The following is a 20,260-nucleotide window of genomic DNA, read 5'->3' on the forward strand; positions in this document are numbered from 1 at the left end:
AGAAAGCTGGCGACGAGGAACAATGGATCTCACACAGTGTCGCTGCATATGCAGACAGTAAACAATATGTACAGATTTAAGAACAAGAAAAGGAGCAATACCTTGTGGAAGCTTTCAGAACAGTTAAACGTCTGCCAGGAGAAACGACGGTCGACGCGACAACATGCTACACTCCGCGCACAGAGCCAAGTCGTTCCTTTCAGTGCCTCGTACGGCTGCTCAGACACTGTTCAGGCGACGCTACAACCACACAGTCCGGGACTGTCTGCGACACGACACAGCTCTCTAGGCGATTGAGTGATGCAGAGGTCGCCAGTGGCTCTCAATCCAAGTTCTCAGACGGGCCCGAGAAATAACGCGGTAACAACAAATGGGCATCCGTGCTGTTTCGCCTTCTCCGGGAATAGATGGCACCGGAAACAATGAGCGCCGCCGGCGCGCGGATAGCTGACTAGAAATTCCTCTGCCGAGGCGAAGTCGGAGTCGGCAAAAGTCGCGCGAAGGCCGCGCCAGGCACACGCGCTGCGCTGTTTGTTTTACGACGTAATGTGCGCGCCGCCGTTTCAAGGCGAGCGCCGGTAAACACACAAACAAACAGCGCGCGCCCTGTCACTCAGCTTCAATTAAATGTTGCCGAAATAGAAGGCGCCGTACCTGACTCTACCGAGGCTGGCCGACTAACAATCGTTCTGTGGTAACGATACAAATGTCAGGCGCGTGGAAAACGGCTTCTGCTAGTGTTTCCAGAGCAAGTAGCACGTGTGAGAACGCCAAAAACAAATGCAACGGAAGAACTTTTTTTGTAACTGCAGGCCTGGTAGTGAATGCGACGTTGGTAGTACATACGTTACAAAGTAGACTTCGAGGTCAATGGCGACGAGAGCATAGTCGAGTCTCATATAAGGAAACGACCTCGATCCCAGTGCAGCAACAGTTGCAGGGGATGAGATGTACACCTGTGGAGCTACAAGCTATTTCATACGTCAGTGGTCCTCAGTTCGCAAGAAAGTACCTTCCCACGCAAATATCATATGACTATATTCTACTACAGATACACATTAAAAATCATTCGGTTTTCATCACGGAAAGTTCTGTACGAAAATGTGTGGATTTCCAACTTGGTCAAGCGAAGGTTATGTAACACTTCTTGTACGATGGTTCGTGCTCCAGATGGAACCGCACTGCCCAACGCAATTAAAGCAACACTTTTTCTAAGCTACGTAATTGTCTCCAGTTGCGAGGTAAAAGTTTGAAATTTGGCTCAAAGGTTCCCCCATCCTTCCTCTGTAATTGTCAAAAAGCGTGGCGCCTTGCGACGTCACTCTCGAGCTTCAGACAGCAAGATGTCGACAGATGCGGAAAAAAGACCAAAGCTCAGAAGTTGATGTAGTTAATGATGTTAAATTGGCACCAGATTTCACCACCATTGTGCCCAACGCCACCAAAGTCGTGTCACACGATGGGAAGGTCGTCGAATTTACTTCATTTCATCCATTTCTTTGACGCCTCTGCGATGACGGTGAGAACCGTGACGCCTAGCGCCGAAATCACGCTGTTTTCTTACAGGTGGCTGAGGAAAACAATTCAGACACGCCGCCGCTCAGAATCTACACGTAAGGGCTTGGGGGGGGGGGGGGGGGGTCACATAAAGGGCGTCAAAGAAACCACCCCTTGCCCGAGGCGTTGATTCCCACATATCTCGATAGTCCACGGCGCGGTGTGCAAAAGGACAAAGAACTTCACAAACATCGACACTGCTGATACCCTCCGGGCGATTTTTAACACCTATTTTCGGTTTATTTTGTATCTGTATCGATTTTTCTATGTCAGTTTGTAGTGTTGCTTATGTGGAGTGTTGCATATATCATGGAAATTCATTGACTATGGATACATGTTACAGTTATGTGAATTTTCGAACCATGTTATTTAAACTAGGCTTCTGAATTTAAGTAACTATTGGAATGACTGTTATATAATGTACTATAAATGACATGGTCCATATTTAGGGGACGTAGGGGTGAATATAAAAGATGTGGGGAAACCCCGCAGCTACAGAAGTAGCCTGGCAGGGTGGCAAGTGTCTGGTAGGCGAGCAAGTGCCAACTCGTCCTTTGTGACGGGTAAGGAGTCTGGGCTGAGCAGTGCTTTGGTTAACATCTCACTAGCAGCTGCGGATAATTGTGGGTCACATTCCTGGAGTTTTGAGGCCAGAAGAGCTTAAGGGCAGTATTTATGGGCCTCAGATGCTGCATTTGATGATACCATTATCGTGGCATGGTTTTTGGCCCTATAAAAATATAATTTCGACGCCAAGAAGATAGGTAACACTGCGAGGCCAACAGTATTGCTATGATTGCATCGCCGCCAGGTTAATAGCGACTGCAAATTGCGCCAACAGTGCCACCAACCTTCCACTAAATTGTATGTATTTGGACTCTATGCATGGACCAGGAATTTGTGAAATTTGGTTGATTTTATAATAACAATTGTTGTATTGCTAAAACTGTATCTTACACCCGTGATTATCCCAAATCACAAACCTGAACAGGAATCCTATCCTAGTGAATTTAATTCCGAGTGTCCCGATTTATTATGACAAAGTGGATGCACTTGAATTTAATGCTGTGTTGTCATTTGCACAGCCAGTTATATTTTTGAGTAGGTCAAAAGACTGCTTATGGAAGGAAATTTGTTATTTAAAGAGTTGTAGTTTGTTGTGCTTTATGTAATTAATAATTAATAGTAAGAATACTTGCAATTTCTCGTGTATACTGGTGTAGTTTTCTTAATGAGCATGGTTCTTCAAACCATGAAAGTTTAAGGGCCCTCATGGACTACGCTAATAAGTTTATGAAGCAATGCAAAGGCTCCTTCAGAGCCAGTGTAGTTAGATTTTCATTGTGTTTAGTTGCTTCAAACCGAGTTTAAGAAAGAATTATTTATTGTGTTATCTATTCTAACGCAAGTGGGTTAGTGCACAGGCACGGAGACCCTGTACTAAGCAATGACTTAACAGAGAATGATCATTACCAGACCCCCTTATTTAAATTCAGAACCATTTCAAGCATTTCCATGTTCAGTATTGCTACTAGTTTCATGTGTGTCGGTAACTGGTTTTATAAACTCTTACACCTAGTTGATTTAAGTTACGTGTTGTTGAGAGGCATATGTTACTGTTCACTATCTCATTGGCCATTTGTTTGTTAGTGGTACATTGATCTGCAAGGTTATGTTACTGTGTTGTAGTATGAACAGATACAAGGAAAGAGTTTAATGTGTGTGTCATGGAAAGTTAGGTTAGCCTTAGCACTGCCTTCTGATTTATCATTTTTCTTGACAGAAGGATGAATAACTAGGCTAGCGACCGGTTTTAATATGTAATGTTATAACTACTGTTGTGCTGGGAGAACGTCTCTTTCTGATCCTCGTGTTTACTGTTAGTTATACTCTGCTGGAGTGTTTCGGAAACGATTCCCAGTTTGATTGTTCTGTTTCCATTAGGTTATCTCCAGCTCAACTTTCCAAAAATTCTTCGCAGAGGTATAACATTAGCAACGATTGCCGTTTAAGGTGGTCGGGGGTACCTTTACAGATTCATTCTTCCTATCAGGACATCATCGCCCGCCCGCATCTCGTGGTCGTGCGGTAGCGTTCTCGCTTCCCACGCCCGGGTTCCCGGGTTCGATTCCCGGCGGGGTCAGGGATTTTCTCTGCCTCGTGATGGCTGGATGTTGTGTGTTGTCCTTAGGTTAGTTAGGTTTAAGTAGTTCTAAGTTCTAGGGGACTGATGACCATAGATGTTAAGTCCCATAGTGCTCAGAGCCATTTGAATATCGTCGCCCAACGACCCCATCTGAATATGACGGCATCATTTTGAAATGCATTGCGACCGCAATTTTTGCTCTGGTGTACTGGATGGAACCACTAGGGACAGTTCAAAACTATGCGACGAAATCTGAGCGCGATTCGAAGCAGCACAGGGTGCGTTTGCTTCTTCAGCACTCCTGTATCGCGCCCTCCTGTGGCTTGACCATGGGGAGCTGCGATATCGACACATTCCTGAAGAAAATGGGAAATGGTTGCTCTAAGACCCGCATAGTTTGGCAGACTGGACAAGAACGTAAAATAGCATCAAAATATGAAATGCAAATCGAAAATAAATGTTTAAAAAAATAACGCTAAATCCAGTTTTTGAAAAATTTGATGTTATGTTACAAATTTTCTTCATATTTTCTACTGCATGATAAAATTTTCTTGTGCCATTCCTTTTTCTTTTTGTTAAATATCTTATGAGCATTAGACATTAATTCTTTATACACCTCCACATTTCTCCTTGTCTTTCTCTGTAACATGCTCAGTCTTGTTCTTTTTTAGTCTAACTAACAGTTTAATAAGTCACAGCTGCAAAATACTAACGCAAATTCTTTACAGACGAATGGAAAAACTGATAGAAGCCGACCTCGGGGAAGATCAGTTTGGATTCCGTAGAAATATTGGAACACGTGAGGCAATACTGACACTACGACTTATCTAGCATTTGTAGACTTAGAGAAAGCTTTTGACAATGTTGATTGGAATACTCTCTTTCAAATTCTGAAGGTGACAGGGGTAAAATATAGGGAGCGAAAGGCTATTTATAATTTGTACAGAAAGCCGATGGCAGTTACAAGAGTCGAGGGATATGAAAGGGAAGCAGTGGTTGGGAAGGGAGTGAGACAGGGTTGTAGCCTATCCCTGATGTTATTCAATCTGTATATTGAGCAAGCGGTAAAGGAAACAAAAGAAAAATTCGGAGTAGGTATTAAAATCCATGGAGAAGAAATAAAAACTTTGAGGTTCGCTGATGACATTGTAATTCTATCAGAGACAGCAAAGGACTTGGAAGAGCAGTTGAATGGAATGGACAGTGTCTTGAAAGGAGGATATAACATGAACATCAACAAAAGCAAAACGAGGATAATGGAATGTAGTCGAATTAAGTCGGGTGATGCTGAGGGAATTAGATTAGGAAATGAGACACTTAAAGTAGTAAATGAGTTTTGCTATTTGGGGAGCAAAATAACTGATGATGGTCGAAGTAGAGAGTCTATAAAATGTAGACTGGCAATGGCAAGAAAAGCGTTACTGAAGAAGAAAAATTTGTTAACATCGAGTATAGATTTAAGTGTCAGGAAGTCGTTCCTGAAAGTATTTGTATGGAGCGTAGCCATGTATGGAAGTGAAACATGGACGATAAATAGTTTGGACAAGAAGAGAATAGAAGCTTTCGAAATGTGGTGGCACAGAAGAATGCTGAAGATTAGATGGGTAGATCACATAAGTAATGAGAAGGTACTGAATAGAATTGGGGAGAAGAGGAACATGTGGCACATCTTGACTAGAAGAGGGGATCGGTTGGTAGGACATGTTCTGAGACATCGAGGGATCACCAATTTAGCATTGGAGGGCAGCGTGGAGGGTAAAAATCGTATAGACCAAGTGATGAATACGCTAAGCAGATTCAGAAAGATGTAGGCTGCAGTAGGTACTGGGAGATGAAGAAGCTTGCACAGGATAGAGTAGCATGGAAAGCTGCATCAAACCAGTCTCAGGACTGAAGACTACAACAACAACATCAACCAAATCATTTATTTTCTCTCTTCTTATCCTAACTGTTTCTTTTAGTTCTTCTTTCACAGCTTTCCGAGTTCTTTTCCATCCATCGGTTTTCCTATTGTTTCCTCGCCGGCTAATAGAGCATCTTTAATTTTTATTTGGTATGTTTTTACAGTTTCGGGATCATTCAGTTTCATGTATTGCAGCTAACTTCTATCTAACAACAACTTTTACTGCATATTGATCTGAATCACAACTTAGATCCCCACATTCACGTACATGTATGACTGATATGGCATTTCGTGCTTTCACTAGCGCTTTGCCTATTTGGCTAACTACTCCTCTTACACTCGATTTCCATGTTCCATGGTACATTCTTCTGTGTGGAAAACAGGTATTCTTGATGAGCAAATTACTTCTAGCAGCAAACTGACACACAACAGCTCAATTCTCATTACCGCCTTCCTGTAAAGTGTATCTCCCTAATACTCTTCCACATTAACCTAGCCCAGCCTTTGCATTAAAATCTCACAAAACCAGAAATAGGTCGTAGTTTTTTACTTTACTACATGTACTTTCAAGATCTTAATAAAATTGTTATCTACTTCCTCTGTTGCTGCATACGCTGTTATTCTCGTAATAGTCCTGAATTTCCCTTTTATTCTCTGTCTGCTGCGTCTTTTATTCATAGGTTCAAATTCCAAAAGACTTTTACTAATCCCTTTTGTGAATATAAACCCTTGACTGACCTGTTCTACTTTCTGTTTCACTATACAGCAAAGAACACTGAGGCATACCTACCTGTTCTTGCTGTTACCATCTCATTTCTTGCAGTGTCACAATAGTGTACTTAACCTCCATGACCTCATTTTTTGGGGTTTCAACATTGTTCTTATACCCCAAGTTACTATTGTCAAATTTTGTGTCTGTTTCCTTTGCAGAAGTCGTGTTCTGTATGCCCCATCCACTATCCAAGGCTTTTGTTGTGCTTCCGTAATACGACGTTTTTACAGTTTGGGGTTATTGGCTTCGTCCCTCAGGAAGCTTGGCCTTTTGAGCCCTGCCTGGCTCCTCTGGCGAGGCCTGTCTGGCCTCGCTGACCCTGCTGGAGGCTACGCTAGCGCCGGCATCGCCCTCAGCTTCCTCGAAGCACTCAAAGCCTCCAGCCCGACATTGAATGTGTTTTCGATAGGGTTTTATCCCACGAGAGGGGTTTCTCAATTCCGCTAAAAGGTCGTCTTCTGCCCTCTAGTGATTCTCATTTGAGTTCTCGGAGCATTTCCGTAATACTCGCATGTTGATCAAACTTGCCGCTAACAAATATAGCAACACGATTCTGAACTGATTCGACGTATGCCTTTATTCCGACCTGCTGCGGATCCCAAGCACTCGAGAAGTACTTAAGAATTCGCCACACAAGCGTTCCGTACACGGCGTTCCTTACAGATAAACTAAACTTTCTTAGAACTCTCCCGAGGTCGACCATTCACCCTTCCTACTACCGATCTTACGTACTCGTTCCCGTTCGTGTGGTTTTGTGTCGGTACGCCTAGGTATTTAATCGACGTGAGTGTGTCAACCATCATACTAACTTTGTCTGTTCGATGTATGTTCCATGCCTCGTTAAACATTTCAGATCTTTCTATTTCGGGTTTCATACAGATCTCGGTTCCGTGTAAAATTTGAGCGCCGCGGCTTTCCTGGAAGGAGGTAAATTCAGGGACTTCTCTTCTAAAGCTTCGGTAATTTACTATTAAGATGCTGCCGATGCTGAGTAAGTGTGTAACGAAACCAAACAGCTACCGCCATGTCTCCTTACTGTTAAGATCTTGATAATCAAAGTGTATTCACTTTGCACGCCACGTCATTTCGCTCTTTAAGTATTGAGTGGCAAGCTTTTATCAATCGCTTAGCAAAAAAAAAAAAAAAAAAAAAAAAAAAAGGAGGACCATGTGCACTCAACATGCAGTCTGTTACTGTTACCGAGAAGCTGCTTCCTCTGCGTGGTGCATCGTCGTCCTATCAACGGGACCTATAATTCTCTTCTCCATAACGCACATCTAGACCATCAGGCAATCGTCGGAGCCTCTGGTTGAGACTTCCACTCGGTTTCAAACCATAGAATTCCGATCAATTCTGGCTACGATATTGCAAATCGTAATTAGGCTGTAGCGAAATCAGTATAGATTGAATAGAATCCACCAATCTTTTGAATTCAATTCGTTTGGAAGCCAAGCTGATTAATTTGTACTACGTAAGGGCAAGATCGGTTCGAGTTTCCTAACGGCTATTGTTACCGTCTACCACACATGCATCTGTACTGTGTGGCGGAAGGCACATAGCGTACCAGTATCACTTCTCTCCCTTCCTATTCCATTCACTGATTGTATATGGGAAAAATAATTGTAGTACTCATCAGCACGAGTTTTCTCTATTTTAGGCGACCTGAAGATTGGGCGCGATGTTGGGGAGAAAGCGGTTTGTTTGTTGAATATAGTGAGTTGCCGCCTTTTTGTAGCGTCTTCCACTGCATTTCCGTGACGCTGTCATGCTGACTAAACAAACCCATGAAGAATCGCGCAGCTCTTTTGAATCGTTGCTATATCTTCCGCTAATCCAACTTGGTATGAAGATTGTGACTAGTTCTAGTGCTTTATAGCCGATCGTGCAGTCAAAAACATATCAGACCTTTTCGTCTATTTACTCGCATTACATTGTATTCAGAAATGTTTAGGATCAGACTTGAGTGTTCTCATGAAGCACTGATGTCTGCAAGTCACTTAGCACTTGCTCCTGTACATAAATGCCTCGCCCGCGAACAGCTTCATGGAGCTGCAGACTTGAATCCACAGATAATCTGTCTCAAGTAAGAATAGCTAACACAAGAGTGGGCTCTCGTGGCCATGTTTGTCAGCACCTTTTCTAGACGATACAGGGCAGTGATTGGACACGCATCCGCTAGCGCGTCACCTGGCGCCAGCATATGTTTCAGCAGGAAGAGTCAGCTATTCCCCCCCCCCTTCCCCTCCTGGCACGAGAGAAATTCTGTGCTTCACTGCTTTAGATTGCTAGAAGGCGAGATCGGGCTATTTTGAAGCTTAAACGACTGATTTACTGATATTGAGATAAGCTATGTACTTGTTAAAACTATTCCTTCTCGCTTTTCGGTTAATAGTAACGTTGTTCGGTATATGACCAATTTCAGCCATTATTTCAGGTAAGCGCGGACTCTGAACTGAATAAAGTTGAATAACGATGTGACGTTGCTGTTTGCCTACAGTGACAAAATGTTTGCTTCGTTCAGTTTTAATATTAATCAGTTTTTATTTCCCCCCAAAACGTTTCACACGATGTATCATTAGGATAGCTCAAGTGTTTCTTGATCCTACCAGTCAGTGTCATTCTAAGTTTACTTTCATTCTTCTCTGTAAAGATGGAAGAGAATACAACCGTATACAACCTTATCAGAGATGTTCTAGATAAAAAGAAGGTACATGTATTATCAATACGGTAAATTATTTGCTCCGTTGTGCACTGTAATTTGCCGGAGTCCCGCCTTCACAAAAAATGGTTCAAACGGCTCTGAGCACTATGTGCCTTAACTTCTGAGGTCATCAATCCCCTAGAACTTAGAACTACTTAAACATAACTAACCTAAGGACGACACACACATCCATGCCCCAGGCAGGATTCGAACCTGCGACCGTAGCGGTCGCCCGGTTCCAGACTGTAGCGCCTAGAACCGCTCGGCCACGCCGGCCGGCTCCGCCTTCACAGCCGAGGTCTCTAACGCACTGTTGTACAGCGGCACTCGACTCGGAAGTAAGCCGGTTCGAATCATGGCGGTGGTTGAAAGTTTCGTTGCCAGTAATTGGCCGGCAAGCGGAGGAGAGGTGTAGGGCGTCAAGCTCCGGATCAACAGTTTTTGGGTTAACGCTCTGGACTGAATTCCAAACCTCTCCGTAGTGTCTCACGAAGTGACGGAATGTGACACTGTCTATGGTGAACCGTCTGTCGCTCCCCTCGGTGCTATTTGGGAACAGTAGGCTATGTGCCGTCACCGGTTTTCGCCCTCTCCTTTCTCTTACCATCATTACACGACAAAACACTACAGAAATACATATACATATATGGCACAGACCTCACAAATTAGTAACGCAGAGGACAATCGTGAGCGGTGGAAGAACACCCTTTCCGACAGGTGGCTGAACCCACTCCACAGGATTTCTCAGCCAACAATGCTATACGACATTTACATTTTCCAGAAACTTAGTTTCAGCTTGTAGAATCGTTTACGAAGTATTCGGTGTTTCTAAGTAACGCGGTTTACCGTCTAGACTCTAGACCGTGGATGGACAACCGGCGGCCCGCGGGCCGATGGTTTCAGTCCGGCCCGTAGAAGAAATTGTTTGGAAGATAGATAGATAGAGATACATAGAGAGAGAGAGAGAGAGAGAGAGAGAGAGAGAGAGAGAGAGAGACGCTCGCGTTATGCTCCGCCTGGGACATATTTTCCGATATTTCCGTGCTAACATTAGTAAATAATTTTGGTTCGCTGTGGACGTATTAGAACACTACAACGGTTGAAATTGAAGGTGCTCAATAATGAGTCAGCCGCTACCAGTTGCCTCTGTAGGCCTTTATTTTTCCATGATGACATTTTGAGATACCTGGCATTCCTTTTTCATGTGTTTACATTTATTATGTACGTTTATTTACTTAAGGCGTTGCAGAATTTTACAACGGAATTTTGTAAAACGTCCTAAGTAAAGAAACAATATTCTCCACGCGGAAGTAAATGTAATGCATCTGAAATATGGTGAACATAAAATGAATGTAGTGTCAAAAATGGGGGTTTTGAGGCATAATTTGTCGGCGTGGCGTCTTGGGAGAGGGCTGCCACTAATATCGCTGCGTTACCCCACGAACGTTAGTCACCGACGCTATAGTGTTGACTTTACGCAGTAGGAGCGCTGGTATCCCATCACGTGACGAGGTGGTCCCCGTGCTTAAGTAGGTGAATCTGGCCCACGGGTCACTAGAGGTTGCCGAGCCTGCTCTCGACGTATAATAACGCACAGTTTCTGATAAGATACTTTTTGTCTTTTGTTAGACTGTATTGACTGTACTGCTAATAACCAGAGAACATATTTTGTCACCGGTGTGACAGATTTCCAGAAAATGATACTCCGTAGGCGCACGCGGACAATGAGAGCCAGAGCCGCTAGCACGTTTCGTGTGAACTTTAAATACGGCTTATGTGTGGGAAATGAGGGGTGTGCGCGAGAGACAGCGACACACAAAGTCAGATTAGAACGGCCAGCTAAAACCGAGGCGGCACAGTGAGCGTCGCGAAACGTCCCGCGCGGTGCCCAGTGAGTTTGTGAAGGGGAGCCCACGGCTGGCGGCGGCGTGTGGCTGCCGCCGTGCGACGCGGTGCCCGCGGCAACATCACACTCACGCGTCACACTCATTTGTCACACAGACAGCCGATGACACCCGCAATATCAGCTCACCACTCGAAGGCCGCACCTCATTCAAAGTGCGGCCGGCGTCCTCTCATTCTGGCGCTATCACAAAGAACTGCTGCCAAGCGCGTTTACCACTCCTTTTGGCGGGGCGCTGCTTACTCACACGCCGGGGGCCCGCGCCAGCCCACAGAAAGCCCCAGCCGCCAGGGGGACGCGTGTCAAGCCGCTGCTAAATGAGCACACTGTCTGTTTCCCTTCTTGAGACTTGTTGTAACAACGTATCTCAACATCCCAGAACCGTCCGCGTTACCACATCAGTCTTCTCGAGGGTCGTACCGGAAGTCACGAGCAACCTTCCGTTAACAATTATTACATTCATTTTTTTAGACAAATCAGTATAAAGACGAAAGAGACGAAGAACTGTAGAAATGAGAGTAACGATTTTCTCTGCCTCGTGATGGCTGGGTGTTGTGTGTTGTCCTTAGGTTAGTTAGGTTTAAGTAGTTCTAAGTTCTAGGGGACTGATGACCATAGATGTTAAGTCCCATAGTCCTCAGAGCCATTTGAATGAGAGTAACGATTTCATAACATCAAAACTGGCAAGGATATAGAAGCGGAAGAAGTGGAAGAATTCTCCTTTCTTCTAAGCAAGATTACACAGGATGACCGAAGTGAAAAGACTATCAGAAGTGGACTGCCGCAGTCAGAAAGTGTTTTCTTCGATAAAAAAGCTCTGCAGGTATAAAACTGAGGAAAGGGTTCCTGGAGCACAAAACTGTGTAGAAGTGAAACGTGGATATTTAAATGCAAAACTAAAAATAGATGAGAATTGAAGTACAGTATATAGAAAACACCAAAAGAAGGGACACGTTACCGGAACAACTGCTACGGAATTCAGGAATAGCTCCTGGCTTTGGAAGAGCAGTAGGGACAAAACCAGACTAGAACATGCAAAAGGGATGATCGAGAATTTTGAGTCTGGTAGGTATGCAGAGACGGAAATATTGCCACAACCTAGGAAACGATAGAGGACATGATCAAAGTACTGAAAAGATTGATGACTTTAAAAAAATCTTAATCAATAGACTTTCCTGTCACTAACAAATATAGTCTCCTCATCTTTTCGCAAATCTTTCCTGTCGTTACATTACTCTGAAGTTTCCCTGATAGTAGAAGTTCGTTCCACCTGCCCGAATATGCTGAGCATCACTTTCTGCGTAGCCCGCAGCGTCTAATGGTATTGCCTCACAGCTGTTCTTACACAAGATCAAGAAGATGGTAGTTGGATGTGGCAACTCGGCACTGTAGGGAGGTTGCAGAGAACGTACTCGTTCAAATGTCCCAATTTTCTCAAGAGTGAGATGACGCGTGTTATTGTGATTGAGGATAATCTTCCCAGACCGTATCTCATACAATACACGGCACAGCTGCAAAACTGTCCGGATATAACGAACATATTTATGCTCCTTCCAAGTTCGAGAAAACCAACCGGAATACAGGCCCCTGCATTCCAGAAGACGCTGCCCCTAACTTTGCCAGGAGAACTCACAGTCCTGCCTGCGTTTTTCTATACTTAATCCAAATGGTGCCATTCCATACTCCTGTTTTAGGGATGTGATGGAGCCGCTTTCACCATCTGTCACGACATAAAGAAACTGCCTCCTTCATTTAGAAATCACTAAGGAAGACTTTGGGTGATGGTCTTATCTGAACTTGTGGTCTTCGGTCAATAAATACGGGACCCAGCATGAAAACATTTTTTGATTACCCAAGCTTAGCACCATTTTCTGCGCTGCACTATGTCATATTGCAAGTTTTGTTGCGATTTCATTCAGTGAGTGTCTTCCCTAACGAACTCATTAGCGGTTTCCTTGATGCGTACCGTGAAGATAGTTCGAGGGCGAGCACTACATGGCTCTTCTAGTATAATCATATCCCTGTCTTTAGAGCGCTTTGTCCATCTCAGAACAATTCTGGCGCACATGCACACGGCGCCGTATTTTTGCGAGACAAATTAGTAAGGAAATGGGACAGTAAAATTTTCTTTGTTTACTCAGTTACGCCGAAATATCAAAAGGCGTCAGCCGGGAAGCGTAATTGAACACCGTTACTCGATCAGGAAGAAAGGAACCTCGAGACTGTTGAGCGACTGCGAGAGAGCTCAGCAGAAAATCGTTAGAAGAGTGCAGACCGAACTACCTTTGTAATGCTACGCAAAAGACACTAGGTAGGACGCAATATCGCTTAGCGGCGGTTTGACTGAGCAACAAAGACAATGTACAAGTTTGTTAAGCAAATGTAGCAGAACTGAAGACCGCTAACTGCTAAGAGGAGTGGAACCTATTTAGTCATTACGAATACGTCGTACAGCGGAGACTATCCTTGACCACGTCGTTCGCTGGTTATGGTATGGTAACATCTTGTGTGTGAGATTGCTCTGACACTTGCTGTCTTAGGAGAAGATCAGCGATCACGGATAATGTTCAGCTTCCAGTACTCAAGAAGCACAGCAGCCAGTACTGATGGTAATCTAGCGCTCCACCAACACGGCTCCGGTCCAGGGCAGAAGGTGCCCTAAAACTAGAGTCGCACGAATCTGGCGGCCTGACGTACCAGCGGGCCAGATTCAACATTCAGCGCATCACGGCATCCGACATCGCTTTCTGAGGCCGGAACCACGCGACTGCTGCGGTCACCGGTTCGAATCCTGACTGGGGCATGGATGTGTGTGATGTCCTTAGGTTAGTTAGGTTAAAGTAGTTCTATGTTCTAGGGGAGTCATGACCTCCGATGTTAAGTCCCATAGTGCTCAGAGCCATTTGAACCATTTGGTCCAACTCATGGTACAACGCGGGCAGTGATCTGGGAGAGCGCGAGTAGTCCCTGAAACGGCGTGTGACTCAAACACATAGGTCGCGATCACCGCCATCTCCAAGCAGGGCTACCGATGAGGCGTGCCTATCTCTCCAGCGGGTGGCAAATAACCGCGCCCGGGTGTCATCGACTTCCTCTCCGAGCTGATGCAGCGTTCTCGGCAGCCTTGAGTCTGCTGATGGATTCAGCGGATTCTTTTCCGGCTTAGGTAACCACCAGAGAGAACGAGAACGACTTAGGTGCTGAGTGGTAAATGGAATAATGCTGCATACTGTTTCATTGGGTTCAGCGACGTCACACAGGTCCTCGGCCTGCATTCTAACAAAACGGCAGGGGTTCCCAGCCCGGCAATGAGCGACCCCAACAATATGCACGCTGTACTCTGTGGCTGATTTCAGCAGCAGACTTTTTTCTCTTTAACAAGCAGTTCAATGATAACACGTTGTATCATGTAAAAGCGATGTCGGCCATTTTGTAAATATTGTCTGTGGTCGAGTGGTAAAGGTTAATTATGTCACAATTTCAGCACACAGTCGAATGTCTGAAAATTGGAATAACGTAGTCGTTCTTTTCCACTGTTGGAACTGGATTTGTATCAAAAGGTTGCTCACGGATTTCAGAATGAACTTCATAAGTTTATCTCTCTACTCATTGTGGCTATGTTATTATCAACTTGAAGGTCATTGGAGGAGAACTCTCGATCAGTTGTAGAAGTATCGGGTGAGGTTTTGTGATTATTTCAAGGTTTCTGAGAGTAGCTTCGTTGACTGCGAGAGCGCAAAAGTGCAATTTGGATGAGTTCTATTCAGGAATTTAAATATCCTCCATTTTGACTACTGATTCACGTGTGTGTGTGTGTGTGTGTGTGTGTGTGTGTGTGTGTGTGTGTGTGTGTGTGTGTGTGTTTTCGTGTAAATAACTGTTATTTTATCACACTATCAGCGTATTAGTTTCTGAAGTGGCATAGATCTCATGAGTATGTTACAAATTATTGTTATTTCCAGGCAGATTAAAGATGTGTGCTGGGCTCAAATCGAGTTGGTAGGTAAAAGGGATGCCCATCTCTAACATGAAGGTCGTCGTATGGAACAGCATAAATTTAAATTTTTGGGATTCCGGACGTCCTCTCTTTGGCGATATTGACTCTCCTTTAGCGTCAAGATTCATCCTAGCAGCAAGAAGTCTCTATTTATTGGTTGGACTTTCTTATCCAGCACCGTATTGTTTCCTAATTTTCCTCTCTAAAATGGTCGATTTCGTACATATACCACGAGAACATTCGTTATCACACAGGAAATCCATACTCGCCACCTAACCCACAGAAGAACGTATCTGTGCACGTGTAAACCTTTGTAGATATTCAGGTATCACATATAAAGTGGGAATGTGGAGAAATTATTGGAGCATTCATAGTATGGCCACAGAATTGCTTTCTCTTATTAACGGTAATAACGCCCTTGTAGTACTTTAAACAGGAAAGTAACTGTAACTCGAGACAAATACCCACCAGAATGCAAATATACAGGAAAGCTAGCCTGGGCAGCAACGGTGGAGGCAGAGGTGTATCAACTCCATTATGTCCAATTAGTCAAATACATAGTCGAAATGCAAGAGTATTATGGTGAACAGAAACATCAAAAGTAGTTATATATTGTAACCGCATGTTTCTATCAGTCACTTTGGTCGCGTAGCCAAGAGACAGGGCGCTTCAGAAAAAGCTTGCAAAATAGAGCACAGAATTCCCTGATAATGCTGTAGCAATAAGAGGAAATTTCAATTTATATACAAGACACAAGCGATTTGAACTGGTGGACAGGACAAAGATTTTTGTTTGATTGTACTAAAAGCCTTTTCCAAAAATGATCTTGCGCTATTGGTGAGCCATCGTATGTGCGAGGGAAGCGCATTAGATCTGTTGACAAAAAAGAGGCCGGAAATTTTAGATTAAGCGAACATATAGATCAAAATCAACAAATTCAGGATTATTATAGCGTCATTAATCACTGGTAGAGGACATTCGAAAGATATTTCTGATTAATAAATGCGACAAGTTAATGATTAAGAACTGTCTATGGAGGCGGCACCAAAAAGTCAGCTTTGATGAAGAGAATCAGCGAAGATCTACGGCACAAATTCACCAGATTTTAGGCCATATACTAGGCTGAGTCGTGAAATGGAAGACAGTGAATTATGGTAAGGACCCATCATGCTTGAATGGCAATAACAGGAGGATTCTACGAAAACAGAGAGAGAAGCACAGCAGATTCAAACCAAACCAAATCCTTGCTGTCAAACAGAATCTGATCAAAGTGAAAACAAGCTTCATAACAGCTATACGACAAACGTGCAATGACTCCAAAGGCAAGATCTTTCCAGCAGAATTGCCGAAAAAGTCAGTCAGTGGAACGGAGTCGTTTCTATACATCATGGTTGATTACGATGGTATGGAACCGGAAAATGATAAAATGAAGGCTGAAGCACCATATTCTGTCTACCACATTCTGTCTACTGACATTGTTTCGCCAAAGAATATTGTAATACGGTTCCTACTTTCGCACTTTACACAGACGCAAAAATGACATATAGAAACCAGTGAGAACTGAACTAGAAAGAAACTGAAGGTACTCGACTGAGTAAAGATCAGTGGATCGAATGAGGAATCCGTTGGATTTCCGGACATGTGAAAGAACTGTCCCTTGCTTTGTGCAACAGTTTATGGCATGCTGCAGGAACAACAAAGCATCACACCTGACTGGAGAAAGGCACAAATCACTCCTGCTTTCTCTAACTGGCGTATTTTGGAGAATGAACAACTCCTCGATAGAAATCAACGCGAGTTCCGCGAGCAAGGTCGCTCCGTTCGAGCACGACATCCAGAAAGCTGTAAACACAGAAGCTCAGATCACTTCCATGTTTCTTTACTGTTGTAAAGTCTTCGACACAATCACACAGCAAACAGAAGACATTTTTACGGAATGTCGAAACAGGTCTGCAGTTGAAGTAGAGGTCTGTTCTCAATATGTGGTTCTTATAGTCAGGATGTCTGGACAGAAAAAGAACAACCAACTACTTTACCTGAAGGATGTGTTTATTGTTACAACGTTTTTAATTTGTTGACGGTATTTGCAGATTATACACTTTTGTACAGGGAGGTTATATAATCAGAAAATAGTTGCTAAGTGTAGATGATGAGCGCTTAGTGCAAATACTGGTAGCCGTTCATCAAAATAAACAAATAAATGCACCTGAATAAGCTAAAGGCAGTGCATGGTACACAGAAGGAACAATTATCGATACCCACTTGTATGACGTGCTCTCTATTTTTTTTCCCGTGGTCATTAAATTAGATGTAAGATGAAGCAACTAATAAATGTCCTGAATCGTGTTAGAAAGCGAGGTCTCGGAATGTGAGAGGCCGCAATCCGTGATGCTCAACGTGGTGAATTAATACATAGTAGCGACTTTTTACCTCCGCTTTGCTTGTCCACTTTACTTGAAATGCCGGCCGGAGTGGCCAAGCGGTTCTAGGCGCTACATTCTGGAACCGCGCGACCGCTACGGTCGCAGGTTCGAATCCTGCCTCGGGTATGGATGTGTGTGATGTCCTTAGGTTAGTTAGGTTTAAGTAGTTCTAAGTTCTATGGGACTGATGACCTCAGCAGTAAGTCCCATAGTGCTCAGAGCCATTTGAACCATTTTTTTTTTTTACTTGAAATGCTGCTGTCTCGAATCAGTCTATGTTGCGGATTTCTCCGTTTTGTCTTGCAAAGCTCTAAGAGGGTAAATGTAAATTCCCTCTGAATCTCCATATCAGGACTGAAGTTAACCTGATCAGTTCTGAGCTCCACAGCACGTGACCAGAAATTTTTTTGTTTTGCTTTCAAGAATGTAGGAGATAAAAACTAGCGACAATGGTGAAGAGAAAGATGATTAATATGGTGATTCAGCTTTAAAGACCCACCTTCATATTTCTCATCATAAAATGCTTTTTAAAATAAACCAATAAGAAATTAAGCGAGGGGCTAAGCTTAACTATATGGTCTTATCGACCACTTACGAAACGGCGAATGGAACTGAAATGAGCTGGCAACCGTGAAAACGCTTCAAGAGCAACTTAGGTAGAATCTCTGATTGATAACACAAATTGATGTGGCATGAAATTCAACTTAAAGCGAGTAAATTACAAAACTGAAATTAGCTATAAGAGGGCATAAATGTATTCAAGACGATACTGTGCTCTGCAGTCACTATCTATAGGAATGCTTCGCAACTGTCAAGTCTGTAATAAAATGGCTGTCGATGTCACTACTGCAACATAAAAGAGTCATATTCGGATTTGTTACAAACAAGAGAAGAGATATTTTTGACATGTACACAATTCTTTTTACCAGTAATAATGTTACAAGGGGTCCAGTAATAAAAGAGAAATGATTAAATGTAGATATAGTGTACAAGGAACAGCAACAATGAAGTATTAACACAGTCATATCGAGTTCTGTTTATATTTTGTAACCGGATTTGGTTATACAGCTATCTTAAATCAGTTTAGTATCCACAATCGGCTGCAGAATCGATAAATTAACCTCCAGATAGGTATCAGTCAATAGTGGAAAAGGAAGAAAGATCCGGGCTTAACGTCTGTCATCGACGAGATGAGTAGTGACGGAACACGAATTCCGATTGTAAAAATATATGGAAGGAAATCGGCTATGTCCTGTCAGAGGAACTATCTCGGCGTTTGTCTTAAGCGATTTAGTATTGACGGAACACATAAATCTGGATAACCGGACGTGGAGTGCAATACCTTAATACTGTGCCACATCGCTCAATAGTCAACAGTGAAGAGTGTGGTCTTCTGTTTAAGATCAAATATAAGGGCTATGGTATTCACATTGTTCTTTCACTCATTCATTCACTCTTCTTTATACACACAAGTTTTAAAATTTTCTCCTAGTTGACTCAGCAGCGATAACACGTAAACGACTGGTTGGAGCCTTTGTGGGTTCTAAAGATATCAGTAAACCCCCACCCCGATTTTTTAAAGAATCGAAATCCTGTGAATAAAACATCATATCTCCCGAACTAAGTGTCGTACAATAATATAATTTTCCAGGTGTAGTCAGTGTTATATGTGGACACTATTTACAAAATGTGTTGTGAATATAGTCAGTGGTACAAAAGTAATAAATTAAAACGCCGTGCCCGATGAGGCAGTTTTACTGGATGAAAAAGGAAAATGTAATAAAGGACAGTCCCTTTTCCTTTCTTCATTTTGTGGGGGATGTCAACAAAAAAACATTTCGTAAAAGTGTGAAATAATGTGTACAGTTTGTGGGACGTCGCTAAGCGCTCTCATTCTAAAATACTGGATGAATGTGGTCTGGATAATTTGTGCGCCTGAGTTATGCTGCCCCAGGGTATATACACGGTTTCCAATTGTAGTACTTGGCTTACTGTGGTAAACTTTTACCATAATATTCCAGATCTTAATGAGTAGATTATGACAACATTTTAAATTCTTAAATTCGCTTGCTAACTGTATGAACACTAGGAAATAAAATTATTGTTGCCCCTGACAGCTGTTAGACAGACAACGTTCAACTAGGACTGTGCCCTAGATTAGGCCTTTAGAAGATATATTATAATTTCCATTTTCAGTACTAGCCACACCTTATGAAAGTGAAGAAATAACTATACTTTAGAAGAAATTACAACTGAAATAGGAAATACGATGACTAATGTAAGCGAAGTGTATTGTACTTTACTTGGAAGGTTGTTCTGTTCAGAGATCCATCTCAGTTTTGCATCGCTGCTCGTCTGCTGTTACAAATGTGGGAGATGTCGTAAATAATTACGCACAACTGAGGAAAGAAAGTTGGTGGAATGCCCCCCTACTCCGACTCGCTGTCTCTTCTCTTCCGTCCTTCGCCTCGAAGCCCAAACAAGGGAGAGAAGCACGCCTAAGGCATTTTCGTACAAGACCGCGCCGCCTGAAGTACCCTCTCATTTCCTTGTCCTTGAACGACAATCATATTTCACTACGTTTACTCACTGGAAGTTAGTGCGGGTTATTTTCTGGCGCGCGGGGAAGCTAGCAGAGGTAACACGTATTCGGTAAGAGTTGTGCCCACGTCTTGGCTGGTGGCGCGGGGAAAGGGTGTAATATTCGAGGACAAAGAGGAGCCACACAGAGTTATGTGACGCTTCATAACGTACCTCGGGGAAACATTGGTGCATTTGGAACGCAAAATAATGCCGCATTTAGAGCGGGGGCGAGCGCCGCCGTCTCCCTCACGAAATTAAATTCCCATGACATCAGT

At 43.3% G+C, this 20,260-nt stretch overlaps 1 protein-coding gene across 15 annotated transcripts in view; it reads right to left on the minus strand.

Annotated features, from left to right (window-relative positions):
• LOC126298507 (forkhead box protein P1) overlaps positions 1–20,260 on the minus strand; it is a 692,749-nt gene that overhangs the window by 406,948 nt on the left and 265,541 nt on the right. The window contains exon 1 of one of the 15 annotated variants that reach the window (XM_049989855.1): positions 102–222. The exons of the other annotated variants lie outside the window; for them this stretch is intronic. The gene's annotated coding sequence lies outside the window, so the exon portion shown is untranslated. Of the gene's footprint in view, positions 1–101; positions 223–20,260 lie in introns of those variants that run through there. 15 annotated transcript variants of the gene reach the window in all.

The sequence above is a fragment of the Schistocerca gregaria genome, chromosome X, assembly GCF_023897955.1.
Source record: "Schistocerca gregaria isolate iqSchGreg1 chromosome X, iqSchGreg1.2, whole genome shotgun sequence".
Taxonomy (NCBI): Eukaryota; Metazoa; Arthropoda; class Insecta; order Orthoptera; family Acrididae; genus Schistocerca; species Schistocerca gregaria.